Genomic DNA, 12,896 nt, shown 5'->3' on the forward strand with positions numbered 1-12,896 from the left:
CAACCACAGGAGGTTGGTGGCACCTTAATCGGGGAGGACAGGCTCCTGATAATGTCTGGAGAGGAATACGATGGAATGGTGTCAAATACATCAAACACATTGTTTCCATGGTTTCCTTGTGTTTGATGCCATTCCATTCGCTCCGTTCCAGACATTATTACGAGCCGTCCTCCCCTCAGCAGCCTCCCCCTGGTGTGTGCGCATGCGTGCGTGTGTGTGATGGTGTCATAACATCTTGTCCATTTCCACTCCCTCCTGAGAGCCATCTGGTCCTGCAGAGTGAACCTCATCCTCTTAGTGATCTGACTGATGGGGACTTTATCATGACATACACTATGACAGTTAGCATTACAATACAGACTGACTGTTACTGTAGATCTACAGACTGACTGACTGTGTTACTGTAGATCTACAGACTGACTGACTGTGTTACTGTAGATCTACAGACTGACTGACTGTGTTACTGTAGATCTACAGACAGACTGACTGTGTTACTGTAGATCTACAGACTGACTGACTGTGTTACTGTAGATCTACAGACTGACTGACTGTGTTACTGTAGATCTACAGACTGACTGACTGTGTTACTGTAGATCTACAGACTGACTGACTGTGTTACAGTAGATCTACAGACTGACTGACTGTGTTACTGTAGATCTACAGACAGACTGACTGTGTTACTGTAGATCTACAGACAGACTGACTGTGTTACTGTAGATCTACAGACTGACTGACTGTGTTACAGTAGATCTACAGACTGACTGACTGTGTTACTGTAGATCTACAGACAGACTGACTGTGATACTGTAGATCTACAGACTGACTGACTGTGTTACAGTAGATCTACAGACAGACTGACTGTGTTACTGTAGATCTACAGACAGACTGACTGTGTTACTGTAGATCTACAGACTGACTGACTGTGTTACTGTAGATCTACAGACAGACTGACTGTGTTACTGTAGATCTACAGACTGACTGACTGTGTTACTGTAGATCTACAGACTGACTGACTGTGTTACTGTAGATCTACAGACAGACTGACTGTGTTACTGTAGATCTACAGACAGACTGACTGTGTTACAGTAGATCTACAGACTGACTGACTGTGTTACTGTAGATCTACAGACTGACTGACTGTTTTACTGTAGATCTACAGACTGACTGACTGTGTTACTGTAGACCTACAGACAGACGGACTGTGTTCACAGTAGGGCTACCGACTCTACAATCACCAGCTGTCATTCAAACCAAACCAGGGTCAGTTAGTCTCCTCTGTTCTCCTCTATGTCCCTGTAACAGGGATGCTTCATAGCGGTCTGTACGGTCGGTACTGAGAACCGGCTCCTCCAACCACAGAATTATGTTCTCTGACTAAATGAGTCATTTAATACAAACTCTGTGCCTCTAACTTTGTCCTGCTTGAATACCGACACCTTCCAGAATAGATGCTCTATAATACACATCCTGAGGCAGTAACATTAAAGTGGCATAGGATTGGGTCACCTTTTACATACCACTTCCAGTACAGGTGGTGTGATGAAGCAAACAGTGGATCATGTTTTGTAGAAACCACATCTCCTGAGGAGAGAGACTCTAACCACATGTATCATGAAGATCAAAGACATCTCCTGAGGAGAGAGACTCTAACCACATGTATCATGAAGATCAAAGACACCTCCTGAGGAGAGAGACTCTAACCACATGTATCATGAAGATCAAAGACACCTCCTGAGGAGAGAGACTCTAACCACATGTATCATGAAGATCAAAGACATCTCCTGAGGAGAGAGACTCTAACCACATGTATCATGAAGATCAAAGACACCTCCTGAGGAGAGAGGATGATGTCACCTAACAGAGCAGATAGGGATTCATCTACGTACCGTACATCTGCATCACAAATGGCTCCTGGTCTAAAGTAGTGCACTACTGTATAGGGAATAGGATGCCATTTGGGACGTAGGATTCCAATAGTTTCTCAGTGCCAGTGCTGTGGGTCTGAATGGGTCTTTGTAGTGTTTATGAGAGGCAGTACTGTAGTAGTGTAGTAGTACTGTCTCCAAGACTTGGTAGGAGTCTGTTGTGTTCCCATGCCAAGCAGAGAGGAGAGGAGCACCCTGTGGTTTTTCAATGGCATGCCAGCACAGCACACCAAGCCTGGTGCACTCTCTGTGTGTGTGTCTCTGTGTGTGTGTCTCTGTGTGTGTGTCTCTGTGTGTGTGTCTCTGTGTGTGTGTCTCTCTCTCTCTCTCTCTCTGTCTCTTTGTCTCTCTCTCTCTCTCTCTCTCTCTCTCTCTCTCTCTCTCCTATTCAATTCAATTCAATTCAATTCAAGGGGCTTTATTGGCATGGGAAACATGTGTTGACATTGCCAAAGCAAGTGAGACAGATATACAAAAGTGAAGTAAACAATACAAATTAACAGTAAACATTACACATACAGAAGTTTCAAAACAATAAAGACATTACAAATGTCATATTACGTGTATATACAGTGTATGTACAAATGGTTAAAGGACACAAGAAAATAAATAAGCATAAATATGGGTTGTATTTACAATGGTGTTTGTTCTTCACTGGTTGCCCTTTTCTTGTGGCAACAGGTCACAAATATTGCTGCTGTGATGCACACTGTGGTATTTCACCCAATAGATATGGGAGTTTATCAAAATTGGGTTTGTTTTCACATTTTTTTGTGGGTCTGTGTAATCTGAGGGAAATATGTGTCCCTAATATGGTCATACATTGGGCAGGAGGTTAGAAAGTGCAGCTCAGTTTCCACCTCATTTTGTGGGCAGTGAGCACCTAGCCTGTCTTCTCTTGAGAGCCATGTCTGCCTACGGCGGCCTTTCTCAATAGCAAGGCTATGCTCACTGAGTCTGTACATAGTCAAAGCTTTCCTTGAGTTTGGGTCAGTCACAGTGGTCAGATATTCTGCAACTGTGTACTCTCTGTTTAGGGCCAAATAGCATTCTAGTTTGCTCTGTTTTTTTGTTAATTTTCCAATGTGTCAAGTAATTATCTTTTAGTTTTCTCATGATTTGGTTGGGTCTAATTGTGTTGCTGTCCTGGGGCTCTGTGGGGTGTGTTTGTGAACAGAGCCCCAGGATTCTTTGTGTTGCTGTCCTGGGGCTCTGTGGGGTGTGTTTGTGAACAGAGCCCCAGGATTCTTTGTGTTGCTGTCCTGGGGCTCTGTGGGGTGTGTTTGTGAACACAGCCCCAGGATTCTTTGTGTTGCTGTCCTGGGGCTCTGTGGGGTGTGTTTGTGAACAGAGCCCAGGATTCTTTGTGTTGCTGTCCTGGGGCTCTGTGGGGTGTGTTTGTGAACAGAGCCCCAGGATTTTTGTGTTGCTGTCCTGGGGCTCTGTAGGGTGTGTTTGTGAACAGAGCCCCAGGATTCTTTGTGTTGCTGTCCTGGGGCTCTGTGGGGTGTGTTTGTGAACAGAGCCCCAGGATTCTTTGTGTTGCTGTCCTGGGGCTCTGTGGGGTGTGTTTGTGAACAGAGCCCCAGGATTCTTTGTGTTGCTGTCCTGGGGCTCTGTGGGGTGTGTTTGTGAACAGAGCCCCAGGATTCTTTGTGTTGCTGTCCTGGGGCTCTGTAGGGTGTGTTTGTGAACAGAGCCCCAGGATTCTTTGTGTTGCTGTCCTGGGGCTCTGTAGGGTGTGTTTGTGAACAGAGCCCCAGGATTCTTTGTGTTGCTGTCCTGGGGCTCTGTGGGTGTGTTTGTGAACACAGCCCCAGGATTCTTTGTGTTGCTGTCCTGGGGCTCTGTGGGGTGTGTTTGTGAACAGAGCCCCAGGATTCTTTTGTGTTGCTGTCCTGGGGCTCTGTGGGGTGTGTTTGTGAACAGAGCCCCATGATTCTTTGTGTTGCTGTCCTGGGGCTCTGTGGGGTGTGTTTGTGAACAGAGCCCCAGGATTCTTTTGTGTTGCTGTCCTGGGGCTCTGTAGGGTGTGTTTGTGAACAGAGGCCCAGGATTCTTTGTGTTGCTGTCCTGGGGCTCTGTGGGGTGTGTTTGTGAACAGAGCCCCAGGATTCTTTGTGTTGCTGTCCTGGGGTTCTGTGGGGTGTGTTTGTGAACAGAGCCCCAGGATTCTTTGTGTTGCTGTCCTGGGGCTCTGTGGGGTGTGTTTGTGAACAGAGCCCCAGGATTCTTTGTGTTGCTGTCCTGGGGCTCTGTGGGGTGTGTTTGTGAACAGAGCCCCAGGATTCTTTGTGTTGCTGTCCTGGGGCTCTGTGGGGTGTGTTTGTGAACAGAGGCCCAGGATTCTTTGTGTTGCTGTCCTGGGGCTCTGTGGGGTGTGTTTGTGAACAGAGCCCCAGGATTCTTTGTGTTGCTGTCCTGGGGCTCTGTGGGGTGTGTTTGTGAACAGAGCCCCAGGATTCTTTGTGTTGCTGTCCTGGGGCTCTGTAGGGTGTGTTTGTGAACAGAGCCCCAGGATTCTTTGTGTTGCTGTCCTGGGGCTCTGTAGGGTGTGTTTGTGAACAGAGCCCCAGGATTCTTTGTGTTGCTGTCCTGGGGCTCTGTGGGGTGTGTTTGTGAACACAGCCCCAGGATTCTTTGTGTTGCTGTCCTGGGGCTCTGTGGGGTGTGTTTGTGAACAGAGCCCCAGGATTCTTTGTGTTGCTGTCCTGGGGCTCTGTGGGGTGTGTTTGTGAACAGAGCCCCAGGATTCTTTGTGTTGCTGTCCTGGGGCTCTGTGGGGTGTGTTTGTGAACAGAGGCCCAGGATTCTTTGTGTTGCTGTCCTGGGGCTCTGTGGGGTGTGTTTGTGAACAGAGCCCCAGGATTCTTTGTGTTGCTGTCCTGGGGCTCTGTGGGGTGTGTTTGTGAACAGAGCCCCAGGATTCTTTGTGTTGTTGTCTGTTTAGTGTTTTCTAATTTTCCCAGAAGTGGTTAGAGGGATTTCTGATGAGCTGTTCCTTCTTTTTCCATAGTGTATTTCTGTACTGTTTTAGTGATTCACCATAGTGAAGGCGTAGACTCTGGTTTCTGGGTCTCTATGTTTTTGGTTGGACAGGTTTCTCAATTTCTTTCTTAGGGTTTTACATTCTTCATCAAACCATTGGTCATTGTTGTTCATTTTCTTTGGTTTTCTATTTGAGATTTTTAGATTTGATAGGGAAGCTGAGAGGTCAACTATACTGTTATGATTTTCTACTGTCAAGTTTACACCTTCACTATTACAGTGGAATGTTTTACCCAGGAAATTGTCTACAAGGGAATGAATTTGTTGTTGCCTAATTGTTTTTTGGTAGGTTTCCAAACTGCATTCCTTCCATCTATAGCATTTCTTAATGTTACTTCTTCTATATGTCTCAGCAGACTGTGGAGTGTCCCAACAGAGTGGTTCTATATGTCTCAGCAGACTGTGGAGTGTCCCAACAGAGTGGTTCTATATGTCTCAGCAGACTGTGGAGTGTCCCAAAAGAGTGGTCTTCTTCTATATGTCTCAGCAGACTGTGGAGTGTCCCAACAGAGTGGTCTTCTTCTAAATGTCTCAGCAGACTGTGGAGTGGCCCAACAGAGTGGTCTTCTTCTATATATCTCAGCAGACTGTGGAGTGGACCAACAGAGTGGTCTTCTTCTATATATCTCAGCAGACTGTGGAGTGTCCCAACAGAGTGGTCTTCTTCTAAATGTCTCAGCAGACTGTGGAGTGGCCCAACAGAGTGGTCTTCTTCTATATATCTCAGCAGACTGTGGAGTGGCCCAACAGAGTGGTCTTCTTCTATATATCTCAGCAGACTGTGGAGTGTCCCAACAGAGTGGTCTTCTTCTAAATGTCTCAGCAGACTGTGGAGTGGCCCAACAGAGTGGTCTTCTTCTATATATCTCAGCAGACTGTGGAGTGTCCCAACAGAGTGGTCTTCTTCTATATGTCTCAGCAGACTGTGGAGTGTCCCAACAGAGTGGTTCTATATGTCTCAGCAGACTGTGGAGTGTCCCAACAGAGTGGTTCTATATGTCTCAGCAGACTGTGGAGTGTCCCAAAAGAGTGGTCTTCTTCTATATGTCTCAGCAGACTGTGGAGTGTCCCAACAGAGTGGTCTTCTTCTAAATGTCTCAGCAGACTGTGGAGTGGCCCAACAGAGTGGTCTTCTTCTATATATCTCAGCAGACTGTGGAGTGGACCAACAGAGTGGTCTTCTTCTATATATCTCAGCAGACTGTGGAGTGTCCCAACAGAGTGGTCTTCTTCTAAATGTCTCAGCAGACTGTGGAGTGGCCCAACAGAGTGGTCTTCTTCTATATATCTCAGCAGACTGTGGAGTGTCCCAACAGAGTGGTCTTCTTCTATATGTCTCAGCAGACTGTGGAGTGTCCCAACAGAGTAGTTCTATATGTCTCAGCAGACTGTGGATGGTTCTATATATCAGCAGACTGTGGAGTGTCCCAACAGAGTGGTTCTATATATCTCAGCAGACTGTGGAGTGTCCCAACAGAGTGGTCTTCTTCTAAATGTCTCAGCAGACTGTGGAGTGTCCCAACAGAGTGGTCTTCTATATGTCTCAGCAGACTGTGGAGTGTCCCAACAGAGTGGTCTTCTTCTATATGTCTCAGCAGACTGTGGAGTGTCCCAGCAGAGTGGTCTTCTTCTATATATCTCAGCAGACTGTGGAGTGTCCCAGCAGAGTGGTTCTATATGTCTCAGCAGACTGTGGAGTGTCCCAACAGAGTGGTTCTATATGTCTCAGCAGACTGTGGAGTGTCCCAACAGAGTGGTCTTCTATATGTCTCAGCAGACTGTGGAGTGTCCCAACAGAGTGGTCTTCTTCTATATGTCTCAGCAGACTGTGGAGTGTCCCAGCAGAGTGGTCTTCTTCTATATATCTCAGCAGACTGTGGAGTGTCCCAGCAGAGTGGTTCTATATGTCTCAGCAGACTGTGGAGTGTCCCAACAGAGTGGTTCTATATGTCTCAGCAGACTGTGGAGTGTCCCAACAGAGTGGTTCTATATATCTCAGCAGACTGTGGAGTGTCCCAACAGAGTGGTCTTCTTCTAAATGTCTCAGCAGACTGTGGAGTGTCCCAGCAGAGTGGTTCTATATGTCTCAGCAGACTGTGGAGTGTCCCAACAGAGTGGTTCTATATGTCTCAGCAGACTGTGGAGTGTCCCAACAGAGTGGTTATATATGTCTCAGCAGACTGTGGAGTGTCCCAGCAGAGTGTTCTTCTTCTATATGTCTCAGCAGACTGTGGAGTGTCCCAGCAGAGTGGTCTTCTTCTGTATGTCTCAGCAGACTGTGGAGTGTCCCAGCAGAGTGGTCTTCTTCTATATGTCTCAGCAGACTGTGGAGTGTCCCAGCAGAGTGGTTCTATATGTCTCAGCAGACTGTGGAGTGTCCCAACAGAGTGGTTCTATATGTTTCAGCAGACTGTGGAGTGTCCCAGCAGAGTTGTTCTATATGTCTCAGCAGACTGTGGAGTGTCCCAACAGAGTGGTCTTCTTCTATATGTCTCAGCAGACTGTGGAGTGTCCCAACAGAGTGGTCTTCTTCTATATGTCTCAGCAGACTGTGGAGTGTCCCAACAGAGTGGTTCTATATGTCTCAGCAGACTGTGGAGTGTCCCAACAGAGTGGTCATCTTCTATATGTCTCAGCAGACTGTGGAGTGTCCCAACAGAGTGGTTCTTATATGTCTCAGCAGACTGTGGAGTGTCCCAACAGAGTGGTTCTATATGTCTCAGCAGACTGTGGAGTGTCCCAAAAGAGTGGTCTTCTTCTATATGTCTCAGCAGACTGTGGAGTGTCCCAACAGAGTGGTCTTCTTCTAAATGTCTCAGCAGACTGTGGAGTGGCCCAACAGAGTGGTCTTCTTCTATATATCTCAGCAGACTGTGGAGTGGACCAACAGAGTGGTCTTCTTCTATATCTCAGCAGACTGTGGAGTGTCCCAACAGAGTGGTCTTCTTCTAAATGTCTCAGCAGACTGTGGAGTGTCCCAACAGAGTGGTCTTCTTCTATATGTCTCAGCAGACTGTGGAGTGGCCCAACAGAGTGGTCTTCTTCTATATATCTCAGCAGACTGTGGAGTGTCCCAACAGAGTGGTCTTCTTCTAAATGTCTCAGCAGACTGTGGAGTGGCCCAACAGAGTGGTCTTCTTCTATATATCTCAGCAGACTGTGGAGTGTCCCAACAGAGTGGTCTTCTTCTATATGTCTCAGCAGACTGTGGAGTGTCCCAGCAGAGTGGTTCTATATGTCTCAGCAGACTGTGGAGTGTCCCAACAGAGTGGTCTTCTTCTATATGTCTCAGCAGACTGTGGAGTGTCCCAACAGAGTGGTCTTCTTCTATATGTCTCAGCAGACTGTGGAGTGTCCCAGCAGAGTGGTCTTCTTCTATATATCTCAGCAGACTGTGGAGTGTCCCAGCAGAGTGGTTCTATATGTCTCAGCAGACTGTGGAGTGTCCCAACAGAGTGGTTCTATATGTCTCAGCAGACTGTGGAGTGTCCCAACAGAGTGGTTATATATGTCTCAGCAGACTGTGGAGTGTCCCAGCAGAGTGGTCTTCTTCTATATGTCTCAGCAGACTGTGGAGTGTCCCAGCAGAGTGGTCTTCTTCTGTATGTCTCAGCAGACTGTGGAGTGTCCCAGCAGAGTGGTCTTCTTCTATATGTCTCAGCAGACTGTGGAGTGTCCCAGCAGAGTGGTTCTATATGTCTCAGCAGACTGTGGAGTGTCCCAACAGAGTGGTTCTATATGTTTCAGCAGACTGTGGAGTGTCCCAGCAGAGTGGTTCTATATGTCTCAGCAGACTGTGGAGTGTCCCAACAGAGTGGTCTTCTTCTATATGTCTCAGCAGACTGTGGAGTGTCCCAACAGAGTGGTCTTCTTCTATATGTCTCAGCAGACTGTGGAGTGTCCCAACAGAGTGGTTCTATATGTCTCAGCAGACTGTGGAGTGTCCCAACAGAGTGGTCTTCTTCTATATGTCTCAGCAGACTGTGGAGTGTCCCAACAGAGTGGTTCTATATGTCTCAGCAGACTGTGGAGTGTCCCAACAGAGTGGTTCTATATGTCTTAGCAGACTGTGGAGTGTCCCAAAGAGTGGTCTTCTTCTATATGTCTCAGCAGACTGTGGAGTGTCCCAACAGAGTGGTCTTCTTCTATATGTCTCAGCAGACTGTGGAGTGGCCCAACAGAGTGGTCTTCTTCTATATATCTCAGCAGACTGTGGAGTGGACCAACAGAGTGGTCTTCTTCTATATATCTCAGCAGACTGTGGAGTGTCCCAACAGAGTGGTCTTCTTCTATATGTCTCAGCAGACTGTGGAGTGTCCCAGCAGATTGGTTCTATATGTCTCAGCAGACTGTGGAGTGTCCCAACAGAGTGGTCTTCTTCTATATGTCTCAGCAGACTGTGGAGTGTCCCAACAGAGTGGTCTTCTTCTATATGTCTCAGCAGACTGTGGAGTGTCCCAGCAGAGTGGTTCTATATGTCTCAGCAGACTGTGGAGTGTCCCAGCAGAGTGGTTCTATATGTCTCAGCAGACTGTGGAGTGTCCCAACAGAGTGGTCTTCTTCTATATATCTCAGCAGACTGTGGAGTGGCCCAACAGAGTGGTCTTCTTCTATATGTCTCAGCAGACTGTGGAGTGTCCCAACAGAGTGGTCTTCTTCTATATGTCTCAGCAGACTGTGGAGTGTCCCAACAGAGTGGTTCTATATGTCTCAGCAGACTGTGGAGTGTCCCAGCAGAGTGGTTCTATATGTCTCAGCAGACTGTGGAGTGTCCCAACAGAGTGGTCTTCTTCTATATATCTCAGCAGACTGTGGAGTGGCCCAACAGAGTGGTCTTCTTCTATATGTCTCAGCAGACTGTGGAGTGTCCCAACAGAGTGGTCTTCTTCTATATGTCTCAGCAGACTGTGGAGTGTCCCAACAGAGTGGTTCTATATGTCTCAGCAGACTGTGGAGTGTCCCAACAGAGTGGTCTTCTTCTATATGTCTCAGCAGACTGTGGAGTGTCCCAACAGAGTGGTCTTCTTCTATATATCTCAGCAGACTGTGGAGTGGACCAACAGAGTGGTCTTCTTCTATATATCTCAGCAGACTGTGGAGTGTCCCAACAGAGTGGTCTTCTTCTAAATGTCTCAGCAGACTGTGGAGTGTCCCAACAGAGTGGTCTTCTTCTATATATCTCAGCAGACTGTGGAGTGGCCCAACAGAGTGGTCTTCTTCTATATATCTCAGCAGACTGTGGAGTGTCCCAACAGAGTGGTCTTCTTCTAAATGTCTCAGCAGACTGTGGAGTGGCCCAACAGAGTGGTCTTCTTCTATATATCTCAGCAGACTGTGGAGTGTCCCAACAGAGTGGTCTTCTTCTATATGTCTCAGCAGACTGTGGAGTGTCCCAACAGAGTGGTTCTATATATCTCAGCAGACTGTGGAGTGTCCCAACAGAGTGGTCTTCTTCTAAATGTCTCAGCAGACTGTGGAGTGTCCCAACAGAGTGGTCTTCTTCTATATGTCTCAGCAGACTGTGGAGTGTCCCAGCAGAGTGGTCTTCTTCTATATATCTCAGCAGACTGTGGAGTGTCCCAGCAGAGTGGTTCTATATGTCTCAGCAGACTGTGGAGTGTCCCAACAGAGTGGTTCTATATGTCTCAGCAGACTGTGGAGTGTCCCAACAGAGTGGTTATATATGTCTCAGCAGACTGTGGAGTGTCCCAGCAGAGTGGTCTTCTTCTATATGTCTCAGCAGACTGTGGAGTGTCCCAGCAGAGTGGTCTTCTTCTGTATGTCTCAGCAGACTGTGGAGTGTCCCAGCAGAGTGGTCTTCTTCTATATGTCTCAGCAGACTGTGGAGTGTCCCAGCAGAGTGGTTCTATATGTCTCAGCAGACTGTGGAGTGTCCCAACAGAGTGGTTCTATATGTTTCAGCAGACTGTGGAGTGTCCCAGCAGAGTGGTTCTATATGTCTCAGCAGACTGTGGAGTGTCCCAACAGAGTGGTCTTCTTCTATATGTCTCAGCAGACTGTGGAGTGTCCCAACAGAGTGGTCTTCTTCTATATGTCTCAGCAGACTGTGGAGTGTCCCAACAGAGTGGTTCTATATGTCTCAGCAGACTGTGGAGTGTCCCAACAGAGTGGTCTTCTTCTATATGTCTCAGCAGACTGTGGAGTGTCCCAACAGAGTGGTTCTATATGTCTCAGCAGACTGTGGAGTGTCCCAACAGAGTGGTTCTATATGTCTTAGCAGACTGTGGAGTGTCCCAAAAGAGTGGTCTTCTTCTATATGTCTCAGCAGACTGTGGAGTGTCCCAACAGAGTGGTCTTCTTCTAAATGTCTCAGCAGACTGTGGAGTGGCCCAACAGAGTGGTCTTCTTCTATATATCTCAGCAGACTGTGGAGTGGACCAACAGAGTGGTCTTCTTCTATATATCTCAGCAGACTGTGGAGTGTCCCAACAGAGTGGTCTTCTTCTATATGTCTCAGCAGACTGTGGAGTGTCCCAGCAGATTGGTTCTATATGTCTCAGCAGACTGTGGAGTGTCCCAACAGAGTGGTCTTCTTCTATATGTCTCAGCAGACTGTGGAGTGTCCCAACAGAGTGGTCTTCTTCTATATGTCTCAGCAGACTGTGGAGTGTCCCAACAGAGTGGTCTTCTTCTATATGTCTCAGCAGACTGTGGAGTGTCCCAACAGAGTGGTTCTATATGTTTCAGCAGACTGTGGAGTGTCCCAGCAGAGTGGTTCTATATGTCTCAGCAGACTGTGGAGTGTCCCAACAGAGTGGTCTTCTTCTATATGTCTCAGCAGACTGTGGAGTGTCCCAACAGAGTGGTCTTCTTCTATATGTCTCAGCAGACTGTGGAGTGTCCCAACAGAGTGGTTCTATATGTCTCAGCAGACTGTGGAGTGTCCCAACAGAGTGGTCTTCTTCTATATGTCTCAGCAGACTGTGGAGTGTCCCAACAGAGTGGTTCTATATGTCTCAGCAGACTGTGGAGTGTCCCAACAGAGTGGTTCTATATGTCTTAGCAGACTGTGGAGTGTCCCAAAAGAGTGGTCTTCTTCTATATGTCTCAGCAGACTGTGGAGTGTCCCAACAGAGTGGTCTTCTTCTAAATGTCTCAGCAGACTGTGGAGTGGCCCAACAGAGTGGTCTTCTTCTATATATCTCAGCAGACTGTGGAGTGGACCAACAGAGTGGTCTTCTTCTATATATCTCAGCAGACTGTGGAGTGTCCCAACAGAGTGGTCTTCTTCTATATGTCTCAGCAGACTGTGGAGTGTCCCAGCAGATTGGTTCTATATGTCTCAGCAGACTGTGGAGTGTCCCAACAGAGTGGTCTTCTTCTATATGTCTCAGCAGACTGTGGAGTGTCCCAACAGAGTGGTCTTCTTCTATATGTCTCAGCAGACTGTGGAGTGTCCCAACAGAGTGGTCTTCTTCTATATGTCTCAGCAGACTGTGGAGTGTCCCAACAGAGTGGTTCTATATGTCTCAGCAGACTGTGGAGTGTCCCAGCAGAGTGGTTCTATATGTCTCAGCAGACTGTGGAGTGTCCCAACAGAGTGGTCTTCTTCTATATATCTCAGCAGACTGTGGAGTGGCCCAACAGAGTGGTCTTCTTCTATATGTCTCAGCAGACTGTGGAGTGTCCCAACAGAGTGGTCTTCTTCTATATGTCTCAGCAGACTGTGGAGTGTCCCAACAGAGTGGTTCTATATGTCTCAGCAGACTGTGGAGTGTCCCAACAGAGTGGTCTTCTTCTATATGTCTCAGCAGACTGTGGAGTGTCCCAACAGAGTGGTTCTATATGTCTCAGCAGACTGTGGAGTGTCCCAGCAGAGTGGTTATATATGTCTCAGCAGACTGTGGAGTGTCCCAACAGAGTGGTCTTCTTCTATATGTCTCAGCAGACTGTGGAGTGTCC

The sequence above is a fragment of the Oncorhynchus nerka genome, linkage group LG27 (assembly GCF_034236695.1).
Source record: "Oncorhynchus nerka isolate Pitt River linkage group LG27, Oner_Uvic_2.0, whole genome shotgun sequence".
NCBI lineage: Eukaryota > Metazoa > Chordata > Actinopteri > Salmoniformes > Salmonidae > Oncorhynchus > Oncorhynchus nerka.